The 8,867-nt window shown below is 38.1% G+C and overlaps 1 non-coding gene across 1 annotated transcript; it reads right to left on the minus strand.

Moving 5' to 3' along the window:
• Positions 1 to 2,413: 2,413 nt before the first annotated feature.
• Positions 2,414 to 2,520, minus strand: LOC122069140. The gene has a single exon (XR_006137378.1). It is a non-coding gene; the product is annotated as a small nucleolar RNA R71 (small nucleolar RNA).
• Positions 2,521 to 8,867: the final 6,347 nt, after the last annotated feature.

Here is an 8,867-nt window from a genome sequence, read left to right on the forward strand (position 1 = left end):
TGAAAATTCGTTTTTGGTAACAACAACTACCTAGCGTAGTTGGTGAGTTGTGGTGTGCAAAATCTCTTCCTTATTAGGAGGTCTCAAGTTCAAACCTCTTAGCTGCTATTTTGTTGAGATTTTTTTTAGAATATTTTCTCAATCCTACTCATCACTCAAGGGAGGTCGGCCAAGATAGTTGTACGCAAGTTTGAAGAAGAGAGAGAAAATAAAGACAAAAAATAGGAAAGAAGAAAAAAAAAAAAAGACAAGGGCATGGATGGAATTTCCCATTTAAAATAGAATATTGTCCAAATCCAAGCAAGGAAAATCAGCCAAGGGGGGTTTCTTGTGCAAGAAGAGAGAGAAAAAGAGAAAAAATAGGGAAAAAAGGCAAGAAAATCGTGGGAGATCTCTCCACACGTTTTCTCTCTTCTCTCTCCTCCACCTCACCACAAAATCATCCAAGGGGATCCACCCTTGGACGCCCTTCTCTCTCTCCTATTCCTTATAAAAGGAAGTCCACAAAACTCTAAAAAATTTTCCCTCTTCCTCTCTAATTCATTCTTCTTCTTGGGGTTTTTTTTTTTTTTTTTTTGCTCTATCTCTTTCTCTAGTTTTCTCATTCTCTATCTCTAGTTCTAGGTTTATGCTTTAAACACTTTGGTAAGTTCTTTTATTCAATTAATGCAAGTACTTTTATTTTTGATTTAGTCTTTTATTTTTATTATTTAAGTAATTGAAGTTGTAATTTTCAAGTTCTAGTTCTAAGCTTGGTGACAAGAACAAGCCATGAAGCATGTCTTTCAAGTTCAATTTTTTTTTCTTTAGATTTGTTTTCTCTAGTACTAGAAATTTCAGATTTGGTTTATTCTAAATCTGGTTTTAGTACTGGTAGTATCTCAAATCGATCAAGTTTCCAGTTCAAGGGTTGAAGTTCATGTATGTAGACTCCCTCAGTAGTCTTCTCTCCCCCCTCTCATTCTCTCTTCTGACTACCTTTTCTTTCTTAATTTAGGATTTTAATTTCAGTGATTACATTATTGCTATCCCTTCCCTCCAAGGTTCATGGCTAGTGTATGTATTGGCTTTGCCCCTCCTAGCGATAGAACCATCAATTTATTGTTTTTATTTTAATTGTCTCCCTTTCCCTAAAGCCAAGTAGAGTAACCCTTGTAAGAGTGACTCTCTGATCAAGTAGGGAAGCACATATTATGATGCATCCCTCGGGCCAAGTAGAGAAACCTACTTATGAGTCTCTCTCTAGCTTTCTTCCCTTTCATTTACTTTATTTTTATTTCAACATTTTTTTTCCTTTATTTTTAATTGCGTGGGTTGTTTATTTTCAGTTATTCATTTATTTAATTTTAATTGTGTGGCTTGTGTCTTTAAATTCTTAGATGACGAATGGTTATGACGTTATTTTAGATACAAATGTTTAGGATGGTAGTTAGAATTAGATCACAACCATTAATAGGTTCACTTTCGCATTGTTAAAAGAAAAAAAAAATAAAGTGGCTGCTCTCCCTGAGTTCGACCTGTAGCTACACTGATCTGTACGCTTGCGGTTACATTTAAAATCTCAAACAAGTTTTTGACGTCGTTGCCAGAGATACAGTTTCATGTTATTTTTCGCTTTCTTTTGGTAAATCGGAGTGCTTTGTTTGATTTGTTTTGTTTTTTTTTCTTTTATTGAATTCCTGAGAAGATCAACTTGCAATAATAGTTGTATCGGTGGAGGTCGTCATGCCTCACAGTATGATAAAGACAGGTTTCGCCCTGTAGCAGTACCTCATGAATTGACCTGAGCAATCCCGGATCCTTGCCAGTAAGCTCTCAAAAAGCCAAAAAAAATTTTTTAAAAAAAAAAATCTAAAATCTTAAAAAAAAAATTTGTTATCCATTCTTTTGTGCTTGTCTTACTCTAGTTGTGGGTAGTTTTCTGTTGCATGAGTGTTAGGTGGGTACGTAATACTAAGAATCGGTTAGAAGAAGAGATCCAAAAAGTAGTGACCCTATACGTTTGCTCTCTTTAAAACTCTTCAATATGGGAGACCAATAGTAAAACCCTTCACCTAAATCTCTGAAAGATAGGTTCTACCCTGCTAGAACAACCCAACCTTCTTGCATAGTTCTACCACAAGCCCAGGGCAATAATTTTGAACTCAAATCTCAATACATCACTATGTTGCCCCACTTCCATGGGTTGACCTCTGAGGATGCATACCTATTTCTAAGGGAATTTGAAGAGGTATGTGTTCTAATTAAGATCCAACAACTTTCTGATGATGCTGTTAAGCTTAGGTTTATCACTTTTGCATTGAAAGACCAAGCTAAGAAGTGGTTGTATGGGTTACCCACGAATTCCATAACCTCATGGGAACAGTTCACAATTGTCTTCCTTAAGAAGTTTTTCCCAACTCACAAGACCAATAAGCTTAGAAGTGATATCCTTCAGTTTAGGCAAAAGCCTAGTGAGTCATTTTCCAAACTTATAGAGAGATTCAAGGATCTACTCTAAAAATGCCCTCACCATGGCCTAGACCTATGGCATTTATGTCAAATAATTTATAAGGGTATTGATTACCCAACAAACAAATGATAGAGTCTATGTGCCCTGAGGGATTCACATCCTTTACAAATGAAGGAAAGGAATGGGAATTCTTACTTGACTTAGCTGACAAAACTCGTGAGTGGGAATCAACCCAAGAGAGTGAAAGAACTATAGGAGGAAAAGGATATTTTGTGGATGGGATAGTAGCCAAGGAAGCCCATTCGGATAGCCTAATCAAGAGAATTGAGGCTATTGTTCCTAGAGAGCCATCATCAGCCAATTTGGTTAAGATTCGTGCTTGGTGCCAGTCCCCTAGACATCTCCTAGAAGAATGCCCCAACACCTTTGGGGGCACTTCTAATGATAGTGTTAATGCCTTATACCAGAACAATCCATATAGTAATACCTACAATCTAGGATGGAGAAATCACCCAAATTTCTCTTGGAATCAAGGCAACCAAGCAGGGCCTTCCAATTTCCATAATCAAGGTCAACCTGGACTCCAAAGGCCTCCCTTTGCACAATAATCTTTTTCTCAAAATACTTTTCCTAGGTCAAATGTAGGACCTCAGGCTAGTTTTCCTAGGGCCCCTCTCCTATCATCTTATCAGCAACACCCTGGGTTTACCAACACTGGAGAGGCAAGTAGAATAAGTGACTTGGAAATAAATATGGCCCTCCTCATGACAAGCCATCAAAATCTTACGAGAGAACTCACTCAAGTTGTCTCAATTATGCGTGAGAGGGAGAAAGGACCTTTACCCAGTCAACCAGAGCCTAACCCTAGGCATCATCAGCCTGTTAGTTCACAAACATCAACTAATGTACCATTGAATATAGTACAAGGTCAGACCCAACAAGGGCCCTATAACCAATGTAATGTTGTTTATGCCCTTATGTGTGGTAGAGAGTACCAACAGAGCGTTCCTAAATCTTCCTCATCTATTACTCATTTTAACTCTCCTTCAGCTGAGGACACAAGTGTGCCTCTTGTTTCATATTCGTCTGATGAACCTAAAGATTTTTCTGAAACTAAAGATGATTTGGTTGAAGAAACCAAAAATGATTCTTCTGAACAGGGGCAAATCCCTAACAGTCCTTATGTTCATCTTGTCCCATTTCCTAATCGCTTGGTAAACAAAAGGAAGACTGCGTCCATGGATAAAATTTTAGAAGTCTTCAAAAAGGTAGAAGTGAACATCCCCCTTTTGGATGCCATATCCCAGATCCCTACCTATGCAAAGGTACTGAAAGATTTGTGTACTCACAAACGTACTAGTGTGCCCATAAAGGCGTTCTTGGCAGGAAACATTAGTTCCATAATTACTCAGCCTATAGCAGCCAAGTATAAGGATCCAGGGAGCCCTACCATATCTTGTGTCATAGGCAACATCTACATTGAGCATGCCTTACTTGACCTTGGCGCAAGTGTGAATCTTTTATCTTACCATGTGTACAAGCAAATTGGATTGGGAGAATTGAAAGCCACTGGAACTACTCTTCAGTTGGCAGATAGGTCTGTTAAAATTCCCAAAGGGATGGTTGAAGATGTCTTACTAAAGGTGGGGGAATTTATTTTTCCTGTTGATTTCATTGTGTTAGATACCAAGCCCTTCTCAACCAAGGATGAGATCCTAATAATTCTAGGAAGACAATTTTTGGCTATCAGTAATGCATTAATCAACTGCTGGAATGGTTTCCTAAGATTATCTTTTGGTAACCAAACTGTTGAGTTTAACATGTTTAGGATAGGCAAGCAACCACATATGGAAGAAGAGATTAATATGATTGAGGATTTTCTGGATTTTTCTGATGATTTAATTACCAACTTTTATATTAATTTTGATTCCGAATTCCAAGAGTGTATGGATGAGTTGGGTGATGATAGTGAAAATTTCTTTTCTGAAGTCTTGAGTCTTCACACACCTGTGGAGCCCTTAGGACTCCTTTCCAATTCCATTCCCAAACATTCCATAGTTGAGCCCCCTATGCTAGATCTTAAGGAGTTGCCATCTAATTTGAGGTATGCTTTTCTAGGGCCTAACCAGACTCATCCTGTAATAATTTCTTCAAATTTGACTTCTAGCCAGGAAGAGGAGTTACTTGAAGTGTTAAAAGATAATAAGGAAGCCCTAAGTTGGACCATGGCTGATATCAAGGGTATAAGCCCTTCTATTGTGCAACATCATATACATCTTATGGAGGATTCCAAACCATCCACGGAACCCCAAAGAAGAGCAAGCCCAGTGATGATGGAAGCTATTAAGAAAGAGATCTTAAAGTGCTTGGATCATTGAATAATTTGTCCTATTTCTGACAGCCAATGGGTAAGCCCAGTTCACGTAATGCCTAAGAAGTCTGGTGTGACTGTAGTTCCCAATGCCAATAATGAATTAATTCCAACCCGTGTCCAATCTGGGTGGAGAGTGTATATAGACTACAGGAAACTTAATGTGGCAACCTGGAAGGACCACTTCCCATTACCATTCATTGACCAGATGTTAGAGAGGTTAGCTGGACATAAATACTATTGTTTTCTTAATGGATATTCCGGCTATAACCAAATCCCAATTGCTTTAGCGGACCAACATAAGACCACTTTTACATGCTTATATGGAACATTTGCTTACAGGCGTATGCCTTTTGGGCTTTGTAATGCCCCTGCTACGTTCCAACGATGCATGATGAGCATATTTTCTGATATTGTCGAAAAATTCTTAGAAGTATTTATGGATGACTTTTCAATTCATGGGAATTCTTTTTCTGAATGTCTTCATCATCTTTCTCTTGTTTTGAAAAGGTGCATATCTAAGAATTTGATTTTGAATTGGGAGAAACGTCATTTCATGATTAAATCTGGTATTGTTGTAGGCCATACAATATCCAAGGAGGGAATTAAGGTAGATAGAGCCAAAGTGGATTTAATTGATAATTTACCACCTTTGCAATCTGTTAAGGACGTCCGATCTTTTCTAGGGCATGCGGGCTTCTACAGAAGGTTTATTAAGAACTTTAGTCAGTTAGCACAACCTCTCACTTCATTACTTGTCAAAGATCAAACTTTTGAGTTTTCTAAAGAGTGCCTAGAATCCTTCAAACAACTTAAGAAGGAGTTGACCAATGCACCCATTGTTCAACCACCTGTTTGGACTGAACCTTTTGAACTGATGTGTGACGCTTCAGATTTTACCACAGAAACGATTTTGGGTCAAAGGATTAATAAGTTGCCCACTGTCATTTATTATGCTAGTAGGACCTTAAATGATGCACAACTCAATTATACAATCACTGAAAAAGAATTTTTAGCGGTTGTGTTTGCATTAGAAAAGTTTTGGTCTTACTTAGTTGGTTCACATGTGGTGCTGTATACTGATCATTCTGCTCTCAGATACTTAGTTCAGAAGAAGGATGCCAAAGCCCGTCTCATTAGGTGGGTTTTACTTTTGTAAGAGTTTGATTTAGAAATTAGGGATAAAAAAGGAGTTGAAAACCTAGTTGCAGACCATTTATCCCGGCTTCCCAATTCCTTGACTGTCGATTCTCCAGTCAACAAGAACTTTCCCGATGAACAGTTATTTATAGTGTCCAGTGAACCATGGTTTGCTGACATTGTCAGCTTCTTAATTTCTGGTGTGACTCAGGATCACTGGTCCACCCAAGATAAGTATAGATTTCATTCCCAAGTTAAGCATTTTTTCTGGGATGATCCTTATTTGTTTAAGATATGTCCGGATCAGATTATCCGACGATGTGTTCCTGATCATGAGCAACATTCTGTTATCTCTTTTTGTCATGATCATGCATGTGGTGGACACTTTGGACCTAAGAAAACTGTTGTAAAGGTTCTCCAATGCGGATTTTATTGGCCCACTTTTTTTAGATATGCTTTTGATTTTTGCAAGGCTTGTCCTGCCTGCCAGTCTTTTGGCCATATCAATAAGAGGAACATGATGCCCCTCAACCCTATTTTGGTTGTTGAGATCTTTGATGTTTGGGGCATCAATTTTATGGGACCATTCCCTAATTCCATTGAGAATTTGTACATACTTTTGGCCGTTGATTATGTTTCTAAATGGATACAGGCCATACCTTGTAAAACTAATGACCACAAAGTGGTGGTCCAGTTTCTCAAAGAGAACATTTTTTCCCGCTTTGGTGCACCACGTGCAATAATTAGTGATAGGGGTACTCATTTTCGTAATCGGCCTTTTGAGGCCCTAATGAAAAAGTATGGGATCACCCATAAGTTATCTACCCCTTATCACCCCCAAACTAATGGCCAAGTGGAGGTGTCTAATAGACCGATCAAACAAATCTTGGAGAAAACTATTAATCCCAACCAGAAGGATTGGTCCCTTAGGCTCATTGATGCCTTGTGGGCCCATCGGACTGTGTTCAAGACGGATCTTGGTCAGTGTCCCTACCGTTTGGTGTATGGGAAAGCTTGTCACTTACCAGTTGAGTTGGAGCATAAGGCCTTTTGGGCCATCAAGAAGCTTAACTTTGATTTGCATGATGCAGGAATTCATCGTAGGCTCCAACTATCTGAGTTGGAGAAACTTAGGAATGAAGCCTATGAAAGTTCTAGGATTTACAAAGAAAAGACCAAAGCTTTCCATGATAAACACATTCTGCGTAAATCTTTTACAATTGGTGATAAGGTTTTATTGTACAACTCTCAATTGTATCTTTTTCCTGGTAAGCTTAGATCCCGATGGGATGGCCCATTTATTGTCCATAATGTATATCCCCATGGGGCTGTGGAGATTTTGAATCCAGGAACAGGGGTAATTTCGAAGGTTAATGGTCAGCGTTTGAAACTATTCCTCGAGTTTCCTAATACTGGTAGTGAAGAGGTCATGGATCTCTATGAACCTCTTTACACTGATGACTAACTTTTAATTAGGTATGACCCTCTTACACTGTCTTCGTTTTTAATTCTTTCCATACATTGAGGACATTGCATGACTTAAGTGTGGGGGAGGGAAACCAGTTTCTGCTTTTTTTTCACTTTGTTTTATTTATTTATTATTTTTTTTTTTTAAGCTTGCTAAAGGATGAAGTCCTACTTTGGCTTTTGGCTAATGATCATACCATTCGGTTGCTTGATGCATGAAAATAAAAGTTTTGACTAAGGTACCCATTTTGAACGTATAAAAATGCTATTAAGAAGAAAGAAACAAGCCTGTGTCTGGAGATGGGACTTTCTTTCGAAAAATAAGAGACCCCTGTTTTATGGTGTTGGACCATATGTAAGTCTGTGGGTTCCTTGTACTTTTGATTTGGAGTTGAGACCTTCTTTTTAATTTGACATGGGTTGACAATGCACAATTTTAAATGAAATGTGAAATGTGGTATAAAGAAGAATAAGAGTTGATTCCCTTGGAACTAGACAGGGCATTGCGCCTCAGGAAGCGTGGTGTCTTGATAGAAATTTCTTGGGAGGAAACTTCTGAAGGAACTTTAACATCACTGTCTTTGTGGGCATATGCAAAAAAACGAAACTACATAGTAACTTGGGTGTCTGGTGTTTGCTTCACCATGTCATTCAGGCCAAAACTAGTGGAGTAGAATAGAGTTTAAACGAGAAAAAAAAAGAAAAAAAAATGTGCAAATGTCATTAATGCTTAGGAATATGTTTTGGTCAAAAACACTCCAACGCCTTAGTCATTGGTTCCCTATTTCTTCACAAGTGGTTTTGTCTTAAGATAAGGATATTTTGGAAGAGACGAGATGAGTTCCAAATTGAGAAATATGCTAGTGCCTGGAATTGATCAAGGGTAATAAAAGTTCAAGTGTGGGGGTCCCTTGTAAGAAAAATTATCTTTCCCCTAGATCGGTATGAGTCTTACCTTTAGCCAAGTTTGGGATTTATTTATTCTAAATTTTGGATGTATATTCACTGCAAACACCCACGAGACACAACTCATCCACTAGGGTAACTTAGGGGTTTAAAGGCTTGTTGCACATACTGAGTGCAACCGTGATTCCTACAAAAGTGAGTTAGTTTTTTTTTTTTTGCTCGACGACTAGCAAAGTCTAAGTGTGGGGGAATTCTGATGAGCACCTTTATGTATGAAATCTAGGGCAGTAAATCATGTATTTTACATATTTAGAATGGAGCTACCTTGGGTTTTATTCTCTTTTTGCAGATTTTATACTTTCAATGCCTTAAGGACTATTGGGCGCTATATCTCTAATTTGACACGTAAAGAGGTCCTATTTTTTTTCATGGTTGCAAAGAGGACGAAATTATGAGCAAGATGGACGTGTTCAATTAAAAGTAGATATTCGTTTGGTCAACCGTACAAGTGATTATTCTTTTCGGGGAAAA

The sequence above is a fragment of the Macadamia integrifolia genome, unplaced genomic scaffold, assembly GCF_013358625.1.
Source record: "Macadamia integrifolia cultivar HAES 741 unplaced genomic scaffold, SCU_Mint_v3 scaffold537, whole genome shotgun sequence".
Classification (NCBI taxonomy): Eukaryota; Viridiplantae; Streptophyta; class Magnoliopsida; order Proteales; family Proteaceae; genus Macadamia; species Macadamia integrifolia.